Genomic DNA, 24317 nt, shown 5'->3' with positions numbered 1-24317 from the left:
CTGAAAAATAATGACACCGTCCACCCTGCTGGGTCATCATAACGGAGGTTATTAGATGCCACGCATCAGACTGGAGCTCAAACTACCTTCTTTTTAGCCCTCTCGCCCGTCTTCTTTCAATGCCCTCTTTTCTTTTCCTTATTTCTCTCTCTCTAACCTAACCTAACCGAACCGAACCGAACTGAAAACCGGAACCGAACCAGTATTTTTTCCGGAACTGAACCTGAACCCGAACCATTATATTGTTATCGCGATGAACCCGAACCGGAACTGAACCGGAAAGAAATAACGGTTACCGGCTCATGTCAAAACGGTTCGGCCACGCGCTGTTGACAATGAATGTGCTATCAATGCCATTTGTTTTCTAAGTGCCGTCAACTGACACACACCTCGCTTACATATTTGTCTTCTCCACTCAGTCTTAGGAATATAAACGCTGCATCCATGAATCTTGACAAACGCTGCATCCATGAATCTTGACATAGGAACCAGTATTGCGCTGGTCGCGGCTTGCACGGAAGAAAAAGAATTGAAAGGCTGTGCAAAAAAAAAAAAAAGAAAAAAAAAAAAAGTCGCGTCACGGGATTTTATTTTCCCACATTCTCGTAAATCCTAAATGCTGCTGTGTGCTCATTTCATAGCACGTTTCTAGAACGCGCGAGTTCTTGAAGCTTGCTTCCATCGGAATAAGAAAAGAAAAGGCTGTGGAGTTTGATAATAATGCATCCGGTTTCGTATAGGCACTTAGAAGCTAACATATTTGTGAGACAGCTAACTCTTCTATTTTAATATTTATCCTATTACGTCCTTCTGGCGTTGCGTTCGGTGAAGTATTTTTCATATTCCGTATCTTGTTTAATGAAAACTTCTTTAAAGGTCTAATTTGAGTTACCGAAGGCTAGTTCAAATAAAGAAAGCTGTATTTTCTCCCCACTGTTCCTTCAATTGCTTACACGCCGAGGTGGCGGGATAGTTAGCGAGTTCTACTTGTAAGTGGGTTTGTAAGGAAGTCGCGGATTTTACAGCTACAGCGTCGGACCCAATTAGATGAAGTTCAAATGCGTAAACGTCGGTGAGATAACCTTTGAGTGCACATAAAGAAACCATTCCTATTAGAAATCCCTGAGCCTTACACTACGATGTATCCCGTTTCGTATGTGCTGATTTCAGATGTTTTATTTGTAATTTATTTTGATGTTGCAATTTGTCATTTATAATTTCCGAACCGGTTCGCGAACCGGTTCAGCGCCCCGAACCGGTTCGCGAACCGGTTCGCGGATCGAATTAATCGAACCGGAACTGAACCGGAACAAAATAAATTTACCTGAACCTGAACCGTAACCGAACCCGTAGTTTTTTCGGTTCGACACACTGATATATATATATATATGACTTTACCAGTGACTCTACCCCGTACCACACTCGCTCCGTGTCCTCTGGTTACAAAGAACGACACACACCGTGTAAACACTGGAACAAGGAGAGCTGACCAGAGCTTTCCACTGGTTTCTTGTCTTGCCATCGTATCTATAGCAATCGTTCTGTGCGTGTAGGGACTACGGCGTTTGACTGATATTGCTCTTGTCGCAAACTCATTTGAATGGGAGCACCTTTGCATTTTCTCCGCTTAATTTCTCTGCGCACCGCCTATGTAAATTCTTTTCCGGCCTTTTCCCTCTACTGCAACTGAGTATGGGAAGCCAAGAACCGATTATCTACAAGCTCCTAAACCTCATTTGTTCCCAACTGTCTTTATTGATTTCTTTTCTTGCTGAAGGTATTAATTTAACAACTCGCTTTTCCCAGTCCATTCTTTCGACTTGCACTTTTTCCTTTACTGTCGCACGGAAGAAAAGAAGAAAAAGGAAATGGTTACCGCCAACCATTGTTCTGGTCAAATTCGAAACATATTACGCAAACGCCTATTGAGTTCAGTCGAGAAACACAAAAATGCCACGCTTTAACTCCTCCGAGCCACACGTTTCGCGCGTACAGGTTGTCGAAGTGTACAACGAACAACAAAACACGCAAGTTCGCGGGCCCCTTCGTGTTTGTACGCATTGAGAAACCCGACTCTGGGGCCAGCGAACACGTAGGCATGCAAACCGTTGCGCGAAGGTTTTTATTTACTTTCGTGCGTCCAGTTTGGCAAATAAACACAAAAGAAAACCGGCGAGCCATCGCGTTGCGAATAAATATGAGGGATGGCGAAGCCCGCGGGAGCGCAATCACGCCTTTCCATTTTCTTCGGATCTGGTTGCAGCGGCTGGTCCGACCTCCCAGATTTTCGCTCGAGTTTGGAATGTTGCTCTGGGCCTAATGGCGCGCTGCTTGACGCCGGCGCAATTAGGTTGCGAGCATTCGTCCCTCCGGGAGACGCGACACGACACGCGCAATTATCATTGCGCAACACGCGCCGCTCTGGCCCATCTCTGCCGAGGGACGATACCCCGTTTAACGTTACACGATGAACCGCGACGAAGGCTACGATCCATCTCGGCCAATCCAGAGCTGTGAAACGCATGGCGTGGCTACGCGCCCCGCTCGTCGCTGCGTCCTTCCTTCCGAAAGTCAGGTGACGCTCACGCGGATTCGGATTGGCCCCGGTGACCCCTAGCGTCCACCGCGGTTCATCCGAAGGGGAAACCGAGTATTGCATCCCGCACAAAAACAAAACCTGGAAGGTAATCTCACCCTAGTTGTGCTGTCTGCGGACGGACTCTATATTTCAAATCGGTGTTAGCGAAAGTGTATCGGGTTGTCGCAGAAACAACCTTAGCCGGCAGTACCCGAAGGAAACATATAGTTTGCGATACGTGTAATTACATTAATGGGAAATGTAGGCGCGCGTGTTGGAAGCCTTGCTTGATTATACACTTATGAAGAGAGAGAGAGAGAAAAGAATGACGATAGGACCGGCTTATTCAACTCTATAGACGTTTTGCAGCGGTTGTGCGTGGGCGCCGCCATAACCGACCTTCAGTTTTTGTTTCCTCTTATTCCGTTCACTTCACTTGGTCATTACTACAACAGACCAGGTTTTTGCCATCTTAAATTCTATAATGTCCTTCTCCCCAGCATTGACCTTTGTGGAGGCTCGTCAACACCCGCCTCAGTGGCTTGACATCTCGGTAAGACAAGAGAAGGTCAGCAATGGCGGCTGCAATCTGGCGCGTAAGTAAAGCGTCTATAGTGGCGCGCTACATTCGCAGAGCTGCCGAGCCCATGCGTTTCTGTGATGCGCGAGAGGAACTATGTGATCTTGGTTAAACTAACACGCCTAGAATAACCGAAGCCTGTCACCTGTGCGCCGGAATTTTGACGTCATCGGAGCGAAATCGAGCGAAGACGCAGATTGGTTCCGAGTGATGCGTCAGTGCTCGGCTGAGCCTCGCGTCCAATCAACGCGTCGAAGGACGCTCGGCATAAGGCTCGGGTCCAATTACTGAGTTGGCGCCATTCGACTGTGATTTGAAGTTCCACGGAGAAAGAGGGGGTCGTTCGCAGGATTTGGTTATTCCAAAAAAGTTTAAAAAGTTTGAAGGGTTTGGTTATTCCAAAAAGTTTGAAAAAGTTATAACCGATTCCCCCGTCTAACATAACGCGTCCCTCGGTCTTTATGAGTGACTGACTGCCTTTTTCTCGGATAGTCGGTGGACAGGACTCTGAGCGGACGACAAGAAACATGATCCTCCTGAGTGTTCTTTGAAGCGCTGCAGCTCTTCCTTTCGCCATTTGCGAAAGCTGTGCTGCGCCACACTAATCGACGATGACAGTGTAAGATTACGTTCTTCCCAAGGTACACTGGGTATTCAATAAAAAAAAATCTTTACAAGTTTGAGTGGGCATAGACAATTTACTCCGCTTGCTAGATTCGCAATCAAAGTAAAATCACATAAATAGACTCGACGAACCAGAGGCTCGTAAAATGTCTAAGCTAGAGCCTCTAAATAAGCTGCCTTTCAAAGTAACGACGCCTCAGTTGTCTCGGTGCTTAAAATCATGGTTGCCAGTTATCTGAATCTTTGTCTGAAATTGCAGGAAACGCTTTTCCGTCCTCCATAAATGGTAAAACAGTTCGCGACAGAGCAGGACAATATCGTAAAATAGTTTGTTGTTGGGTGAGTTGGTGAACGTCTGGATACATGGTTTTACGCTCGTGTTTGTTTCTCTCTCTTGTATCCGTCTTTTTTACCGCAAAACCATGTATCCAAGACAATATCACCCGAAATCGATCCCTAACACCGTATATAAGACCGACAAAGTCGCATTTTCGAGTTGTGACAATTTACAGTTCCTTCTGCTCTGTGCTGAGCACCAAGATGGCGGTGCCCACTAGCAGATCGGGGAACGGATTGCCGATACTCTAAGCGTAGCTCATTGGGTGGCTCTAGTCCGTGGCTATGTTGCAGCTCCTGTCGCGTGCGGATCGGCACGTCCACATCGATTTGTGCTATAGCAGCTCTTGCAGGCTGGAGGTTTGAAATTGTGTATTGATCGTAGATCGAACTTGCACATTTAGTTATCTACGTTCCTTTAAATTCGTAAAAATGTTTTTTCCGACACCCTCTATATCAAATATTGAGGTTGGAGTATGCGCAGTTATGCCATTAGAGGTACTGCTTTACACGGATCGGGCAGACCAAGACTGCCTGCTGAATGGCAAAAAAATGTATCTCTCGCTTTTCGTCACTGAGAATGCATTGTCGTTTAGCGCGATACTGATTATCGTCGTCACTGGCTGACCTGGTTAATGGGGGATATGTTATTGGCATATACATGTTGACATTTTTTTTTTAATTAGGGTGACGATCTGTGCTAGTTGGTTCATGATGTTAAAAGGGCAAACGGCGCGCAAAAAACTAGGACAAAGTGAAAGAAGGAAACACAGGACCAGCTCCTTTTCTGTGGGCGCTTTTTTTCCTTTGTCCCTGTTTTCTTGCGCTCGGTTTGACCTTTTGGCATTTTTGAAGGCGTAAGCATTTTTATGATTATAAAACTTCCGCGAATACAAAGAAAAAATTAGCAGTTTTGTCAAGCTCCGCTTTTCCCCTATACTGTAAGTGGGACGGAAGCTTGGACTAATTATAATCAATACAGCTGTCCGTATCAATCATTGACCGGGTCTTTTAATCCCATATTATCGAGTCTGGTTACGACATTAGCTTGATACGGGTTGTATTTCACATTATTGGAGGTCATGTGGTTGCTACCGGTGCACTCTAAAAGATTCCTGCGCGTCTGCTTACTCGCAGAACACTCAAAGAGCCAATCTCTGCGATCTACGAAATCAGCTCAGCGAATAATAAGGCGGAACATCTGTTTAGATCTTAAAATTAAGTCTGCGCCGTTGCATTACACGATGCAAGCATGACGCTTTTCATTGCGTAATGCTACAGCGCAGACTTCATTTTTAGGTCTAAACGGATGTTCCGCTTCAGCATTCAATGGGCTGATTTCCTAGATCGCAGAGATTGACATTTTTTTAGAGGGTGTGACATAACTCTAAATGAACACGGAAAAAGTTATTTACTATACATCTTTGGCGCAACTTTTCTCGGCGCACGAACTGTGCTCAGGACTTGCCTTTTCTTTTTTTCTCGAGCTCACGTCGAGTACGGCTTCCCGATGAAGAATAACATACGCGTGCGCGCATCGCGCCAACGCACGCACACACGCACGCATGCACGCGCGTTCGGAAGTCCCAGGCGCCCGTCGACATGCGGCAACTTCCTGATAATCGAAAATGACCGATTATTTTCTAGTCCCCGCTGAAATATTGTTTGAGAAGGCAATCAAGAATCTGCGAAAGCCGAACGCTTCCACACACCAGTGGCGATGTTTATCGTATACCTCCCTCCCCCTTCCCACTTGTTCCCTCTTCCCGCCTGAACTACATGGTCGTGCCTTCATTTTCGTTGGTAGTAGTTTTTGCGTAACAGAGGAGCGGGCTCGACAGTCACGACTTTTTCCGCCTCAAACTTCCATCGCGCTCCATTTCCACGCCTTTAAAAAATGATGCTAGCAGATAAAAAAAAAATAATAATGGAAGACAACGTTTAGAAAATGGTAAGCGCGATGGCTGACTCAATTTTGAGAAGTTGCAACTAGTGGGGAGCGCAGTACAGTAATTACCTCCTCTCAGGCGGGGAGGGTGTTTCCATTGCTGGAAAAGCTTCGGTTCGCGGCCGTTGGTAGAGAGGGGCAGGAATTGCGTCGAAAATGCCTTTGATTAATGGGAGGAAAATACATTCTCCTTCGGTGCATAGGACGGCCGAACTTTGTGGCGCCGACCCAAATTGTACGTGTACTGCCACTTCATTTCCCTATATTTTCTTGCTCTTTTTTTGTTGTTGTTGGTGTTCTCGTTTTTTTTTTCCGTTTTTTTTTTTCTTGCATATTATGGTTGCTTAATATGTAACAAGTACGGAACGGATTTTTTTTTTTTTTGCAGCATTTTTTTTGTACATTTCGTTTAGCACTTACGAAATTAATCGTACGTTTTTTTTTTTTTTTAAGTTTGTAGGCGTTCTTAATTTATATATTCCGCGTGCTGGCGTTGACAAGTGCGCCTCCGTTTCTTTTGTGACAGTTTGTTGAAGTGAGCACGCAGATCATTCTTTTGCCTACCTCCGAACAAGTATAGAAAGGTGGCACAGCCACCATTTTGTCCCCCGTGGCAAGTAAACGAGAGCGGAAATTTTTGCAGTGGTTCCAGCTATCGGATAGACACTGCCACGCTTTTGACAATTACATTAAGAACAAAATATCGTCGAATAAATTTTAAACGAAGCATAGTTTATTACCTTTCCAAGAAATCTGTGGACTGTATTTTAGAGAAAAAAAAAATTCAGAAGCTCTCGAGAACTCGCCTGCTTAAAGTTGTAGTTTTTTTTTTTTTTTTTTAGATAGTCGTGGGGAAGAGTTTAGAGACCAATAGTAAATACTTTTACTCTTCTCCGAATTTGTGCGAATAGTTTACGTCCAGTTATCTCCGCGTACAAACAACTTACCTGTAGCTAAGTGAGCAACTTTTGCGCTAATTTATATTTTCAGGTGCGAAACATTTTATACAGAAACTCATGTCTATATCGTCGCTATACTAGTCCGTTCGCCGCTAAACTGGGAGGGTGATGAATCCTGCAATAAAAAAATTAAAAAAATACTCTTGTGAATTTACTTTCCTGCCGAACACAAAAAAAAAAAAAGCCAATCGAGGCAAACAATAGGAAGACGTCAGCGAAAGACGAATCTCAGTATGCTATGTAATCTAAAGAACGTGCCACGTATCTGCGAAGGGCGTGATCACGTGGTCCAAGACCGACTATTGATTGGTCCAGCAAGCATGTAGCTTCCACCACCTTGTCAGCTCAGCTGTACACGGAGTATAGATTAGTATAGCTTCGTCCATGCAAACTTCAAATGACGAGCACACAAGAACTGTCGTGGGACGGTTTCTGCTCTTTTATTAAGAGATGTTATCTTTATCGCAAATCCCCTCTTGTTCACAAGGACAACGTCTTCAGGCGTGCGCACGCAAACGCATATTGACACGAAATTAGCGCTCGTTTAGAAATCAAAAGAGAGATAGCGCCTCTGTTATTTTTTTTTCGCCCACTCGTTGAATAAGCTCGAGAGTAAAAAGCCGGTTATCGGGCAAATCTTTCAAAGGGATAGGCGCCTAGGCTTTGGCAAGCTGGCGTGTTTTCGGCTAATTAGACACGATGGTGAGGGCAATAGGCGTGAAAACCGAATAGCGCTCAATCGGAAGCCGTTTTGCTCTGATAATTGAAGGTAGTTGAAGGCGACCAAGCGTTATTAACACTAAGTCGCCCACTTGGTTTTCTCGCGCTCGACATTGTCGCCTAAAGCCCCCCAAAAAAAAACAAGAAAACAACGGGGTAAAGGGTGTCATTCGCGAACGAGACGGTGCATTACACGTATAGACGCACTATTTCGTATACAGCACGCTCAGACTAAACATTCGACAGGTGCGGAAGCTGCGCCCAAGAACCCGCGACGAGCTCTTTCGGAGCGTGACCCCTCACAGTAACTAACAAAGTAACGAACGCCGCAGTATACTGACCGCGTAACGTACCGTCTGTTGTCGCAACGGCTTTCAGATAAGACACGACTCGCGCATTCCAGCTGCCGCACTCCAAATGCTATTATTTCTCATTCACTCCCTTCACCACCGTACCCCAATAAGCGCAAATAAATAAAAAAGAGCCCCAACGAAATTAGTTGCGAAGCTAAATGCTCCGAACGAAAGGGAAGGCGTGAAAACCGGCCTCATCTGCTATTCACACGACGATTCTATTTACGCTGCGGCGCTGCCTCGGCTAAAGACGCCGCAGCGAGAGGAGTCGGGGTCGGCACGGGTCAGCATGTTGCACGCGAGCGATTAACTGAGGAAGCAAGTGCGCTGGCACTATTAACCGCCGGTTTTCCGCTCGTTCGGTCGCGCACGAAAGAAGGGGACGTTGTCCTATTTCACCCCTCTTGCTTACCAGCTGGACCTTCTCCGGCCAACGTTCCTGTTTTCTGCGGGACGCACGCGAACAGCTGCTTCCGAATCTCGGAACTGGATGCAGTCTTTCTGAAAAGAAGGCCATAAGGTGTCTTCACTCTTCGTAGCATACCACTTGCCGACAGCAGGTGTCCGCCGAGTACGAGGAGATAGCGTGTGACGAGGTGTTCTGCTGCATTGTCAAAGCGTAGCGTAGCTTCCTTAGTGCTGCAGCCCGTACTGCTACGAGAGTACGAGTCTTCGTTTTACGTCTCATTCGCAAGCTTTCGCGCAACTACTTTAGACTAAGTCGTAGCACTGCGGAAGGTATCGCCTCGACAACGTTGCAGAAGATAGTTGACGCCGAGTATAGAATTGAAGCAAAGGAAAAGTATCGTGTGACACAATGTCCAGATAACCCCATCCTAACACTTATATTGAATGGCCATTTTAAACGTACCGATACTTAGGTATATGTCTATAGGCACCTCCTATACTTAAGGATAGCTAGAGTTGCTATCCTTGAAAATACGTTTCGGCAACTCTGCGCGTGTCGTTGGCTTATTGAACTATGGAAGAGGCACCTATGTGGTAGGTATACGTTTAGTCTGGCAATGAGACTGAGGAATAAGACTAGAACGGGTGAAACAATAAGACATTTTAACCTTAGTTCCCGCGCTTATTGAATATATCAGCTCTTATGTAAGGGGCATGGTGGCTTGGAAACAACATTCGTGAACATTAAAGGACACAAAGTAGGGAACACTCAAAATGCTTTCTGTGGTGTAACTTCCAACAACCGGTCGGCACACCGGACATAAGAGCGCGGCCATGTTTTGTCACGAGAGCTGGGGGCGGGTCTCTTGAGTTAAAAACCGACCGAGCCAGAAGCTCGAAAACGATGTCTTGTTATTTACCTATCTCAGGCTACATAACACCTCCGAGACGCGGAAAAGTGTAGCTAAGATTGTTCGTCTGTCGCAAACAACAAGGTACTTACAGTTACCGTCAGTACATGAAAAGGGTTACTTGCCTTCTAAAAAAAAAAAAAGAAAAAAAGAAGCAGTAAGCATTTGAAGGCAAAAAAAAAAATGACTGAAAATCTTTTTTGCGACGCTGCTTACGAACGAAATGACTTCAACACTCTCCATGAAACGTTCGTGGAGTATGGCAGCAATGGAGAGAAAAAACGGAGAGTTTCACTCGTTTGTGTGTCATGGCGAGTTGTTATTTTACATTCCTCTATGAAGTCTAGATCATGGCCTGACGTGTTGCCATCGAGGCATTGCAGCGTAGCGAGACGCCCGAGCACCGCTGCCTCGGCGCCAGTCCCAAATTTCCAAGCCAAAACCTATCTATCGACAGGTAATAGCCGTGCGCAGGAGTTCGGTCCTCCGCGAGTGCTCGGAGCCCCTAGTTTCCCCATTTACGGCACCAGCGGGAGCGAGCGACCCCCGTTGATACTTCTATCAGGACCGTAAAATGCTAAACAGGCAGTCACCCGTCCTGGTTCCGTCCCCGTCTAATTTTATCGCCAAACGCGATGGTCCCGATAAACGACAAACGACAACGAACAAACGAGCAAACAAACTCCAGAGGTAAACAACGCACGGGCGGCACCGGCAGCAGCAGCAGTTGGTCGACGACGGCACGCCGTGCCTCGCTCACTGGCGGATGCGATCTCCCGCGGGGAAGCCTGGGCGTTTGTGTGTGCGGCCATGAATTATTCATCGCGAGTGGCATGCAGTCGCGCCGAGAAGACGCGTGTAAGGGCAACCTGGCAATTGGGATCGGCGGCGGCTAGTCGGAGGAAGACGCGGGGAAGGCGTCCTTAATTCACAATTTCGCGATTATACACGGGTGCCTCCCCGGGTGACTCCGTGATGTTCCCATGAGCCTGCTTATGCCTTTGTGAACGCCGAGTACGGACGTGCCGTAGCGCGTGTACCGCGTGTAATTGGCGTCCACGCCTGTTGGCGTGGACGCCAATTGAATAATAATAAAAAAAATCACGCAAGAAATGCACCGATACAAACCACCCCCTTTACGTAGAGAACAACTACGGAAGTGCATCTGTTGTTTCGTCTGTGGCTTGTTCAACAAAATTCCACTGCGTCTACTTTCCCGCAAACCACTCGGGAGAGCAAATCGCTGCAATCTACAGACGAAGTTCGGTTAATGACAGGCCTGGAAATGCTTTTAGACATACCAAGAAAGGCCTGCGCTGTGTGACACTCGGCGTGACGTAAGCACATAAAACGCCATGCTCAATGTCACAACGCATTTTTTTTATATATATAAACGTATTTTTAGTTTTGTCATTCGCTGAGCCTCCCCTGTAGATTACAAACCACACGCAGTTCACTGTTGACATGATTACGCAAATATCTGAAGAAAACATGCTTCGAAGAAGCATGTTTTCTTCATGCACATGATGTGAACATGTCTGCAGACAGCTTTTGCATGACCAATCTGACCGTCATACGATGAAGAAATACGCCCCAGACAGTGTCGACAGGCTGTCTTTTGTATGGTGTACATTGGCGGTGTGACCAGCGCCGCTTTACGCTCTCAGTCACTTGGGCACATTCTGCACTTTATTCTTAACCATGATACGTTCCGCATACACAAGCAAAAGTTACGGTCGTCGAATGCATTGCCTGAAATGAACGGGATCGGTTTAGTGAGTCGTGCTTGCGGTGTACATACCCGCGAAAGGTCAAAGCCTATAGAAGGGTTGCTGGCTCAACCTGCATTATGGTTCGCTCGAAGGTACTTTGCGTTTCCCCTGGACGTTACAGACGCGCACACTATGTTGACCGTTTTGCTTCGTTTATAAAGAGTGCCGCAGCAACGCGTGCCTTAATAGAGTCCACAGTCTCTTTTGGTGCGGACGGTGAACTTGTTTCAAAACCGGCTTTACCGAAAAAACCTGCACAACAGCTACGAAAACACGAACATTTTCTCCTTGCCGTCTTGCGAAGTGTCCGCTAAAGCGGGACGCATTAACTAGATCGCGCGGGGGACACCCGGCACGTGACCCGGGGTCACGTGTCAGCTACATAACTCGCGGTCTAGTTATCCGAGAGGCTTTTCTGTCGAGCATCTCCCTCCCCACATTGTGTACGTTGACTCGGCGCCGTACTTACATGTGTTCGCACTCTGCCGCGAGTCCCGTGTGCGTTGTGTCCCCTACCACGTTCTCTACGTGGGTGCTCCGCGACATCGACATCGGCGAAAATGCGTCGGAGGCCGACAGTGTGCTATCGGAGGCTGCCGATCTCAGGTGTTCTTTTTTTATTTTTTCTATTGATCTTTGTTTCGGCTTTATCCGTTTATTGCATCCAATACTTCGATGTCTATTGATACAACATAGCTACTCCGTGACGTCACTAGACCGGGTGTGTAACCTTCGAAAGGAACTGGAATCTGGAGAGCCAGAACCAGAGCTGAACTGCTGAATACTGAAGAGGCATCCGACCAAAGCAGAACTTCCACTCAACGTGTTTCTGCGCGTGAAGTATGACTGAACAGAAATATCACTCAAGACGGGATAGTATCGCGGGTTCATTTCTTGTTTCTAGTATAGGCTGAGAACAAATATAGTCAGTGGCAGAATGAGAAAGGCAGGGCACCTCTTTCAGATACACGGCCTCCTGCACGCGCTCGTTACCTACCGTCCTTTGGCTGCGCGCGTGCGCACTGGAAGCTGAGGAAATGCGCAAATGTTGTCGAAGATCGAAGGTATAGGACGCTCGCGCTAGGGACGGGACAACAAAAAGACCTCCCTGTTGTTCCCATCCTGTCTGTGGCTACGGTATGAAAGCGACCACCTCAGAAACTCCAGAGGCTGCTGGCTTTTTTTTCTCGGTCTTTGTGCATTCAAGAAAGTGCCCTTGTCATCCTGTCAGGGACAGGTAATAGGTAGACAATCTCTCAAACTCCAGAGGTTTCTGGTTTCTCAGGTCGGTTGTTTTGTCTCTGTGCGGTCGCAGGAAAGTATGCCGGAACTGCAAGTGTCCCCGCGAGGAGCACCAGGACGGACCCCTGGCGGCCAACCAGGCGGAAGTGGACCGGCTGCTGCAGAAGGCCACGCCGCCGCCCTTCCCGTCCCAGCACCCGAACCACACGGGCGGGAACAGCGGCAACGAGGCCGCCCAGCGGCAGTCCCACTCGGACGACGACAGCGGCTGCGCGCTCGAGGAGTACACCTGGGTACCTCCGGGTCTCAAGCCCGAACAGGTGCGTGTCCGCGCGTGCCTCAACTGTGTGGAATTGACTGCCGGGCCATAGACGCACCTCATGACTCGGTACAACGGAGTGCCTGGCTCGAAAAGCGTTTGAAAACCCGAAAGAACGCCCACCCACGGCGAAAAGATAAAAGGAAAAAGATGCGAGGATTTCGGGACGCTGATTCACACGAAGGTTTGAAGTGTGTGTGTTGCAGTCAATACAAAGGCTTCTGCCCATCTCTCTCTCCCCCCGGCCCTAACTTTTGCTGAGGCGCAAAACCGTCCAGTATGAAGTGTACTTGGAATTTTCACTCCTTGCCGTGTGAGGATTTCAAACACTATTGCGCATCTTCTGTAGTATTAGTTGAAGTATGCAGATTAATAAGCCATAATGATTGAGTAGGATTCTGCGGCTTTGTAACATTTGTCCCTTTCGATTAGTACGGTCATCTGCATATTTCGAATGTTTTCTTGTAGGAGACCACGTCAAATTACGAAAATTATTTTTTATTAGATTCTTTCACCAATTGATTGTTCGTAGATTTAAGATGCGAATGAAGTTCTCTGCGAGTGACGTTTTTAAGCTAAGTGGGTCTTTTAGCTTCGCGTTTTTCTTTGAAGTTTCGAATTCGCGTAGCGATATTCTGCGGTTTTGTTTCAATTAAGTGACACGTCTGTTTTTTCTAGGAAGAGGTAAAAAAGATCAATTTTCAATTATCTCCAAGTCATTTTTCACGTTTGCCAAAAAACAAATCTTAAGAAATTTTAATTTTCTTTTAAGAAAACCGTGTTATCTTCTTTTTTCGATAAAGTAAATTCGAAAGGAAGCGCGTCAGGTGCTTGGGAATTTCGTGACTTAACATTTCGTGTCGGTATAGTGCATGCATACTTCTCCACAGGTTGATAATGTCTTCTTAAGAATAACGTTTTAGAATTCTTCAGAATTTACGTTCGATTTTTCTCCCCTCTCATTAATCAGCCACGCGGTTTATACTTTCAAGATCTCTTGCAAAGACCTTCGAGTTCTTGTCTTCTTGATTTCTGCTTCTGTGGCATACACACCAAATACCATGAGCACCGGCATTTTTTCCATATAAAAACACCCGAAACTATACGTTAAAAAATTATCATAAAACTAGTTCAAAACATTAAGCCGGGGTCGCATCATACAAAAGACAGTCTGCGAACAGATTCGAACTTAAGTCACCACGAGATCTGTGCTTCGAATGCCGCATGGTAATTAAATTAAAAAAAATAGTTGACACGCGGCATTCTAACTATGGATATTACGGTGACTTGTATTTGCAGACTCTCTTTTGTGTGATGAATAGGCAGTGTAACCCCGGCTTTACAGAACAGATTTCTGTACAGCTCTGCATGAACGGGGCATCATGCGCATGCCAAGAAACGTGGCTCATTGTTTCATTACTAACTGACGGAACCGATGGGCAGGTCTCATAGTTACTCGTACTATCTAATATTATATATATATATATATTCTGACATGCCAGCGGGAATAATGACAGCGGACTGAGCGAGCTATGTTCATCGTTGTTTAGCTTAAAGCGAAACACTTAAGACTACTTACGTGTAGGAATGCGAAACCATTCTTACACGCAGCGCATTCCTACAAGAGGCGCGCCCCGTCTTCCTATCGCACATGGCGCTCCGGCGGTGACATCGCGCTCCCCCACTGCGCAGGCGTGGCGAACCCCGCCGGCTCCACGGCTTCCGTGACGATGCATCTGCGTTGCTCTGCTTTTCTTGGTGTTTTATTTCCGAGGCGCGTCCGCTTTGACCTTGAGCCCCCCGCCGGCATCCGTGACGAAGTATCTGCGTTGCTGTGCTTCTGTCCAATGGGAATAATTTAGGTGCTCTTTCGCTTAGCCAATGGAAATTTAGGTGCCGTTTTTTGCTGCTACAGACAACGCCGGCTTCGCTGAATTAGCAGTTAAGGCTTTCGCATTAATAGTCAGCTGAAAAAAATCCTGAATGCGCCGAGTCAGCTGACCATCTTGTTATCGCTCCTCAGCCAATGATATGGTAATATTAGCGAAACGACCAAGAACAAATAACGAAGAAAGCAGCGTTAATATAATAAGCAACGCCCGGCGTTTCTGCAGCTGTCGGTGAGAATAAGAACGAAAACTCGCATACATAATATGGCTGCCTCGGCACTGTCGTATCCGTCTCCACTTAATATCCTCGGTACACGTCGAAGCCATCGAAGCGAGCGATCATTTCCACCTTGCTGTGCACACCACTCAGCGTGTGTATCGCTCTGCGGTATAGCGGTAGGCGGTTTGTTTTCCCGGGGCCCACGCTTTGCTCTCCGGGCACACGCACTTGATCCTTGGAGCTGTCCGGGACAATGGATGCCTCGGGCACACACTCGCGCTGCGCAAAAGGTTTCTCGGGAGGCGAAAGTTGATTCAACCGGTTTCCCAACGTTCCGAGTCCACGGACGCCGCCGTCGGCAGTGCCTGCCGCGCGGGAGAGCGCAGAGGCGTTATCCCGGGCGATGTCTCTTTGGTTTCGGTTCGGGGGCATCACGGCAACGTCGGGTTCTAGAATTTGGATACCGGATATTTTATAGTTAACGTCGAAAGAATGCATATACTATATCGCATGAAGGACGCAGCTCCAGGAGACTATATATACAGATTGCATGCATTGCAGGCTCGTAGTTTCGGGTGGCGCTCTTGCTCGTGCAGGGGAGGAAGTATTTTTGACCTGTCTTCCGGACATTGTAGATTTGTGTGTGTGTGTGCGGGGGGGGGGGGGGGGAGGGGAGGGGGGGAGGGGGAGGGGGGAGGGGGGTGGCATTACTCGTTACTTGTTAAGCAATTTGTTTAACCTGAGCAGACCGATTGAACTTTCAGCACTACTTATTGCATTTGTGTGTGTTTATGTGTGTGTGCTAATAATAACACTTTTTCTAAGCGATACCAATAACATTTTTGTTATTTTTATTAGGAGGGTGAGTTAACAAAGACGCGGGGCTTGCTCTGGAATCAAGCTGCTTCATTATAGGGAAACATCCGCTGTGTTATCGAATGATGTTAATGGGAATTAGTGGTGATTCAATCCTTACAATGTACACACGGAGTGTTCACAGCGTATTCAATGCACTCTCACAATATGGCTCACAAGTTTACAGATCTCCAGCGTCGCACTCTGAATTGAAAAGAAAAAAAAAGGAAAGTGAGCTGCTTGTACTGGATTTCGAGGACCTTGCCCAGTGACGCGCGTGTTGTTTAAAATGGTATTTCTCTTCTCTTCAAAACTACAGCTTTTTCCAATGAAATCCTTAGCCATACATATCCTATGTGTTGCGAACAGTAAGCATATAAAAGTGGATTTCATGTCACTACCAGGTTAGACAGAAGTTTCCGAAACCGCCGCTGGAGGGTTTTTTCCTTCAAACTATCTTTACGTCGCTGTGTTGGCAACCGTTCCGTATGACATGAGCGTAAATGTCGAATTGATATCTCAAAAACTCTGGCTTGGACAAGCATGCTAGTTGAGCAACCATGAACATTTTCAATGATGGATAGAAACGAAATATGAGCGGTCATCAATTTTTTTGTTTTTCAATTTGGAGTGAAAACCTGCGGCGGAAATCAAATCCAGGTTGAATGCAATTCTTAAAAACTCATCACCTTTGTTTGTTACTGTGAGGTTTTTGGGTTTCCGAATTCCAGCGTGGTCGTACGGACACAAGTGATGAACCACGTTCAGGACGTCTAAAAACAGCTACCAGACCAGAAATTGTGCAAAAAACTCATGACTTGGTTTTGGAAGACCGCCGCATAAAAGTGAGTGAAATTGAGGAAGCTGCGGGCATCTCTTCTGAACGAGTTGTTCATATTTTACTTGGGGTCAAAAAAAAAAAAACATTCTGCAAGATGGGTGCACCACCTTGCTCCATCCGGAGCAAAACTTCATTCGAGCAAGAACTTCAGCTGACAATTTGCAAGTGTTTCAGGCAAATCCAACGGATTTCAAGCGACGATTTGTAACTAGGTACGAGACCTGGGTCCACCATTTCATGCCAAAAACAAAACGCCAATCGAAACAATCGACTGGGCCGCGGGTGAATCGGCACCGAAGAAGGCGAAGACCATTCATTCAGTCGGCTGGCAAGGTGATGGCATCAGTTTTTTTTATGCGCCAAAGGAACTTTGCCTGAAAAAGGGAAAAAAGACTATTGCTGGCCTTTTGTACAAGCTATACATAACACTTCTGGATAAGCTGAAACAAGTAATTCAAGAAAAACGCCCAGGAATGGGAAAGAAACAGGTGTTGTTTCACCGCGACAATGCACCCGCCCATTCAGGTGCAGTCACTCAGCAAAAACTGACAGAACTGAAGTTCGAAATCCTTCCGCAACCACCGTATTCACCTGCTTTGACTCCCTCGAATTTCCGCCTATTCTAGAAGCTCAAAACCTTCCTGGCTGGAAAGAGATTTCTGTCGAATGAAGAGGTTATGGAGGCAGTGAAACAGTTATTTTGGGGATCTTGAAGAAAGTTACTTTCGGGAGGGAATTGAAAAGCTGGAGAAACGCTGGACCAAGTTTGTCGCGCTTCGGGGGAATTATGTCAAACAATAAAGTAAAGGCTTCAATTAGATTTATATTATTTTCATTTTCATTCCGTAAACTTTTCAATCTACCCTCGTACAAACGCGCCAGTGCAATAGTTGCTCATCCAAACCAAAGCTGAGAGGGGCATGTTTCTTATGTACATGTGAAATCATTGATCGCTTTTTTTACGCTTCATTGTTATCTGAAAATTTTAGCGCGCGAATCTATTTAATGCCATTATTATTTTGCGTAAGGGTTAGCCCTAGAGATAATAATTTGGTGTACCTTTTCTTTCTAAGGTCTTGTTCTGTACGGCTATCTTTCAATGGCCATACCACACTGTTATGTTAGACGAGCTACCATTCATTTGCTATCCGTAGTTTTTTTATCAACATACACGTCAAAAGTGCAAGGTCTGCGAGGAGAAATTTCTCGCGTCGATGCAACTCATGTCATCGGTCTAGCCGAACATGAATCAACTGACTCCGGCGATCTTCGACTTCCCTACATTCGTTCCTAGATTCGTTCCCAACTCTCACGCGGGCCTTTCTGTTTCATTCCTTAGAGGCGCTATGCATAAGCTCAGCGCAAAATACTCACTATAGCAAGCGAAGACGAAAACACACCGATTCTTTTCTTCGCACAGCATGTATAGTACACACTGCGCAACCCTGTTAGCGCGAACACGACATCGGCGCTTTACTGCATTTTACTCGGACGAAGTATTAACAAAAGCCGCGATCTGATTGGTTGCTTAGTGATACTGAGATGCGCGGGAGTAAAAAGAAAAACGAAACAAGTGCCGTGCTGTGTTCACATCATTATAATAGTCAATGAACGTGGGAACTTTTCCGCTCCTTGCATCAGAAGATCCCGCCTGACTGCGAAGATTGCGGTTCAATACCTTACCGCACAATGAGGTCATCGCTTCTTTCTCAGGAACGTGACGGGAAAAGACCACCGCCGTTTGAGGCGTTGAGGCGGAAGGAGGACCTTGAAGCTGTACCTCGCGCCGTCAGCTCTCACTGGAAAAGATGGATGGCTTGGAAATGACTTTCGGTTCGGCAAAAGCGAGAAATGAGCGAGAGCGCGCGCGGTATACGCAGGCGTGCGCACGGTTCCTTGAAAAGAGTCGCGCGCGGTAGCCGAGGTCCCGGTGCTTTAGATGGATCGGAACGTCGTTGATATGCGAGGGAGAGCACGTCGGGCAAGTCGATCGAGCGTCGAAATTGATTGGGAGAGGGTGCGAGCGAGGGCACGCTTCTTGCAGGCGCCAAACATTTGGCACGTTGGCGTGCCTAAAACAAGCTTTCTAGCCGCCATTAGACGATAATAATTTAAAAAAATGCTTTTCGGCGCGTGTTATAGTTTTTTTATATCTGCTAATCCAGCGCACATCGGGTAAAGGCTGTGGACTACGATGTTAGCATACATGTTCTCGTTGAGCTCGTTATTTTAAGGAACTTCGACGAATCCTTTTAAAGGATTCTAGACGCTTCCCCGCCCATCTGGTAAATGATCAGAGAAACAGCACGACCGCGGTATCCGCAACCACACAGCCGGACACCACTTGTATACACTTTCATGATGGTGTTTAAAGAGAATTAAGCGGTGTTTGCGTGCGACGTGGAATATTAGGGGGCAAGAGCTGTGCGATATTGATAGTAACTTGGTCCCGCGACGTGTAACACACATAGCGCGTCGCTGGCGCACATCATGATGTTCCAATTAATAATAGAAGGGTTTGATTTATTTTAACGAAATATATCGGTCCAGAAAGTACTATTTATGCGTCATTAAAAATATCGCTTCTGGGCACATTCAGGGGAGGCACCAGACTGTACCGTCGCTACACTTCCCCGCACTAGCGCGGAGCATTGCGAGAAAGTCGAACTCGCCGGGCTAGCAACTGAGAGCCCAGTAAAGCTTAAATGCCCCATCATGGGAATCCAACCGAGGATGACATCACGTACCTATACCTCGTTACGGCTTATGGGCACAGCTTCCGTTATGACCACTGATCCATCATCGCTCCTGTCTTTTTTTTACGTTCTTCTATTTCTATTATAGAAAACGGGCTCTGCGTCGGTTCCTCCTTTTAATATTGTCTCATCGCTCATTGTTCGCCGTTCCGACGACACAGCTTACGAGGCAATTTTCACGCACGTCTTTGGTTTCAGACCTCTGCGACTGTTCCGCCTAACGGTATTAGTCCTCCTTGCATCCATCACGTCCTCCTTGCAGCCATCACGTATTCCACCGTAAAACATACTAAAAAAAACAAAAAAAAACAGCGTCAGGGTTTTTTATGTGTAAACTTCTATCACTTCGTTACTGCTCTGTACTTAATGCATAAATTTCTAGATTGTAGCAAACGTGATTGGCGAGCCCTCTTAGAGTCGGTGGAGAATATGCTATGATGCTATCCACCCGTGTGATCGCTTTGCCGGGCCCACAGTCATCACAATTCACTTCCTTGCAATATACCAGATTTTAGCATGAACATTATGAAATAAGCACAGAATAAAGTGCTAGAGTACCTGAAAAGGTATACACGCAATTCGGCAAAGTCCTATATTGAGGAGGTGGCGCGTAGCTGAGCTTTCGGTTGCACGTCACAAAAGATTCCCGGGTAGTAGAAACGAATCTTAAGTCTTTCGCTGAGGCGTGTCAGACACCCTTTACTGGTTTGGTGTACGTAGGTCCCCCAAAACCGATTTCTTCACGAAAAATCAAACAGTAATTTAAAGTTGTTTTTTTATACATTATGGCTTGTAGGGGGCATGGTGAGAATTTTCCACGGAATCAAGAACCACTCAGAAGATGCCGCCAAGCGAATAACTGCTAGAGAGAATAAGGCGTGTAATGTGGAGAAGCTCGGCTTCGGGAAGTATGCGACGGTGCATGAACGCGTTCTTTAGGATCATGTAACAATGCTAGATGGGCTTGCCTGCCATTTACCTTCTAGATTTATTTTTACAATATATTACTGGGGTTGGTCTGTGCGCACTTCAATATTCATGCTATAGCATCTTCAAAACTATACGTATTAAATTCGGGCACAAAACTCACCGACACGTGTTCACAAAAAGAAACCTTAGCTGATTTGTTTCTTTTTTTTCTTTTTAATTGCAATCATTATGTAAACAAAACAAAAAAGGTGGTCAAAATATTGAAAGGTTTGAGTATGTCAGCGCTCGCTTTTAATGCAGCAAGGTTTTCTACACCGTTCTTTTCTTTACATCTCCGCGGCAAGAGCAGGTGCTCCCACCATCTCGGGCTGAACCATTCCGATCCCCGGGGGCAGGTGGCTTTTAGCATCTCTGGTGGCATGTCTCGAGTCGGACACTTCTTTCACGCAAGACGCCCTGGAGAGGGAGGGGAATCTAAACTGCAATAACAGTTCCCGGCTTGAAAACTAAGCACGGCAACACAAAAGCGGGCGCGTTCTTGTCTCGACCACCACGCGTGTGCTGGCAACAATGGCTCCGAGCGTCGCGTCCCCTGACGACGACCCCGCCAACCATTAAAGTAGGGAGCGGTGGCGGGCTCTCATGCAACCATCAGCCGCGACCGCCACCGCCACCACCGCCCGACTTCCGTTGACGAACACCGTCTTGGCTGGCGCGCCTTTTCTTTTTTCTTTTTTCTACTTTAACGTTTTGGAAGGTAAGTGGCGCGGTTGCATCCGATCGTTGGGCCGGGAAGGAAAGTCGGTGCACGCCCTTTACGGTGTGCTTCAACCGCCATGTTTGTTCGCTTCGGTGTTTGGCCTCGTTCGCGCAGTGAAGGCTAACGCTCCGAAACGAAAGCGCTTCACGCACAAGGTGATTTGGAAGGGCTGCTAAGAAAATGTCTTGCGTTTGGGCCTGTCTGCAACGACGTCGAGTCGGGCGGTCTACCGACCACGACGACAGCAAGCAAACAAAAAGGTAGCCTTGTTTTCAGGCGTAGATTTTTTGAATGTCTTTCCACCTGTGCTTGTTCCTAAAGTTTTGCAGTAACGCGAGAAGCGCCTTTGGAAATTGATTCTGTTTATTTAGGAATGAGGAACAGGGTAACGAAAAAGTCCTCATAAATAAATAAATTAAATACTATTTCCAGCGGTTCTAAACAAGAGGAAACAGAGGTCAGAAAAAAAAAATAAGAAGTTCTATACAAGGGCATGGGGTATTAGGATAAGTTCAGGCATTCAAGTTCATTCATCCTATTAAGTGTTATAGAGAAAGATTCGTTTGTCATGCAGATATAGTTGCGCTATTTTGTTTATTATAACGAGTCGGAGACACTCCAGAAAATATTTACCTAATAAAAATTCGTCCGAGTCTCTTAAGCAAATGAAAAGAGAATCGCGTTCTCTTTCTATGCTACGCTCCGAACAAGAAATTGTCAAAATACCCCCCTTCCCCCCTCGTCTTCCTCCCCACCTTCACGTCACGTTATGTTAATTCTTTTTTTCTTTTCTTTGGGCGCTTGGGAAGATAGAGGAAAAGCCAATTTTGGTGTAAATTTATTTCTCCATCGTAGTGAGAATTTTTGGAAAATGTAAGCAGACTTTAGCGGATAGGACAAAGAATGACACCACGCACACAATAAGAACACGTTGGTCCTATACCATTGTAAACTACGTAATTTTTTTTTAATAATTTAGTTTGGGAACGAAATTGCGAGAGTACACGTTAGTGAGCAATTGCTTTAGGGTCATAAAGATGCACGCGCCACTATTTTCCGGCTCAGGCAACGTTCCTTTGCGTCATAATTGGCTGTGCCAGTTTGAGTCTCCGCAGTGATAAAAGGAGAATCGGCTGGTGCGCGATTTCTTCCAATGTCAGCTGTTATTATCCGAGCCAAAAATGAACCGGCACTTGATGTCGACGAGAATGCAAATCGAAGAATATAAAGTTTCGACGGTACATCCGATATTCCGGTTTCCTTCTGGAGCATGCGATATGATGCCACTAAACGATCTCGTTGAACCCAAAAATTGGAAATGGCGAATGAAGTTGGACAGCGTGTCCGCAGGTGACTTTGCGATCCTTTAAGCAGGAGGAAAATAAACCCTGGAGAAGGGGAACAAGGGGACAATGGAAAAACATAAAACTCCAAACACAGCTAGGTGGCTAGTGAACGACCGAAAAAATCCGCCTGGTCCGGGTATCGAACCCGGGTTCGATACCCGGACCAGGCGGATTTTTTCGGTCGCTCACCAGCCACCTAGCTGTGTTTGGAGTTTTATATTTGTCCTTTGTCCCTCTTGTTCCCCTTCTCCAGGGTTTATTTTCATCGTTCTTGTCCAGCTCGCTTGCACCTTTGCATTTTTTTGCATTATACCTTCAAGCAGGGTTCGCGTCGGTCAAGCGCCATACTTGCGCCCGATTTTAGCGCCCAAGTTGTTTTTGTAGCGACCCGTTTAGATGAGCCCGAATGATTCCCTAGAGAAGAAACACCATTCGAAGACTCGAGGAAGAAAGCGCAATATAAACATGCAACCTATAGAAAGCGATGTAAACGTATACAGTGCAGTCTTCTTAAAAGGTTAATCGTTGCCTCGGGACGATTTCTCGACCGATCGTTGCGTCATTAAGCGCCCCGCCGTACGAAGCGATCTGGGAATTATAGCGCATCAACCGTACTTCGTCCGCCCCAGAGCTAGACAGTGCGGTGGAAGCTACATGCTCGTCTGACCAATCATTCGTCGATTTTACACCACGTGATCGCGCTCCCGCACATATATCCACGCGTAGCTAGAAAGCGGAGTCAGGCGATGAATGGGAAGCGGCTGATTGGTCTGGGGAACGTGTAGCTTCCAGCGTACTGTCAGCAAAGGGGTGAGCGGAGCATACGTAGGGCGGTCGTCCCTTGGCAGGAGTGTGGGACCCAAACAAGTACCTTGCCGACGAGATGTCTGAGCACGTCCGTTTTCCCTCATTTTGTCGTAAATCTTGACCACGGCGGCTGCGGGAAGTACTTGCGTCCATCTTGTTTTATGGGCCGGCAATTATAAAGAAATGGAGCGCGCCGGGGGCTTGCAAATAATACGTTACCATATCGCTAATACAAACATATACGTAATACTGTTACGGGTTGCCGGGGGCTGGCGACATTTTGCGTACTCGATTTGGTTTTTGGACCTGTGTGGCTCTCTCTTAAAGACATGCATTATTTCAATTTTTTTTCCTCGTAAGAAATTGGAATTTTTTTCATTTTTGTGCGGACGTTCCACCAACCCATCTAACAAGTTCCAGAAACAAAATAAGAAAAGACAAGAAGCAGACAACATTGCGCAGATGTAAGGGAAAGTGCACAAGTTGACGTCATCGACGCCATCGTCGCCACATATGTATAGGACGTAACAGTACGGTTGAAAAACGTTTTGGTTTTTTCGCCGCTGGAAGTTGTTTTAATTTGGTTCCTGTCATTATACTTTCGTCGGTCGTACCTGTCAGGCTGTACATCTTTCTACGAGCGGCCAATAAAACTTGAATAAGTGAGCAATCCGTACCGAAAAAGCCAGTATAACTTTTCGCTATCTGGATTATGGAGCTGGAAACCTATAAAAAATTCCAGCTAGATTTTCTGTTCCATAATCCAGATTGTGGAACATTATACTGGGTTTTTCGGTGGGGATATCTATCAAGTGCCAACAATTTTACGTTCAAACCCTTCATCTGCCAAACTAGAGGATACCCACGTGCACATGTAGTTTTACTCGCGCAAACTGTGCAAATTAGGGCACCCTAGCGTAAACTCGCGTCTCGGAGCTTGTGGCCGCGTGTACCAATTAGCACAGACATGTTGAGGCCTTTTGCGATTCACGCAGCGGAAAATAGGTAAAGCAGAAGATAAACAAATGTTCAGACAAAGAAAGGAGGTCGGTCTGCCTTTGAGGTATCGCGACACTGGTTCACGCTTAAGCAATTTAGTCATTGCAGTATACGACCGGGCAGAAGAAAGAGATCTCTCGAGAATTCCATGCTTATGTCCTCAC

General features: G+C 46.4%; 1 protein-coding gene across 1 annotated transcript in view; it reads left to right on the top strand.

Annotated features, from left to right (window-relative positions):
- Positions 1-12508: 12508 nt before the first annotated feature.
- Positions 12509-24317, top strand: part of LOC8023390 (protein prickle) — a 45010-nt gene continuing 33201 nt past the window's right edge. Inside the window, exon 1 of the mRNA XM_040500101.2 lies at positions 12509-12751. The gene's annotated coding sequence lies outside the window, so the exon portion shown is untranslated. The remainder of the gene's footprint in view (positions 12752-24317) is intronic.

This window comes from Ixodes scapularis, unplaced genomic scaffold (genome assembly GCF_016920785.2).
Source record: "Ixodes scapularis isolate PalLabHiFi unplaced genomic scaffold, ASM1692078v2 PGA_scaffold2__306_contigs__length_199485367, whole genome shotgun sequence".
Classification (NCBI taxonomy): Eukaryota; Metazoa; Arthropoda; class Arachnida; order Ixodida; family Ixodidae; genus Ixodes; species Ixodes scapularis.
Note: the sequence above shows the minus strand (reverse complement) of the source record. Positions and strands in the feature narration are given on the sequence as shown.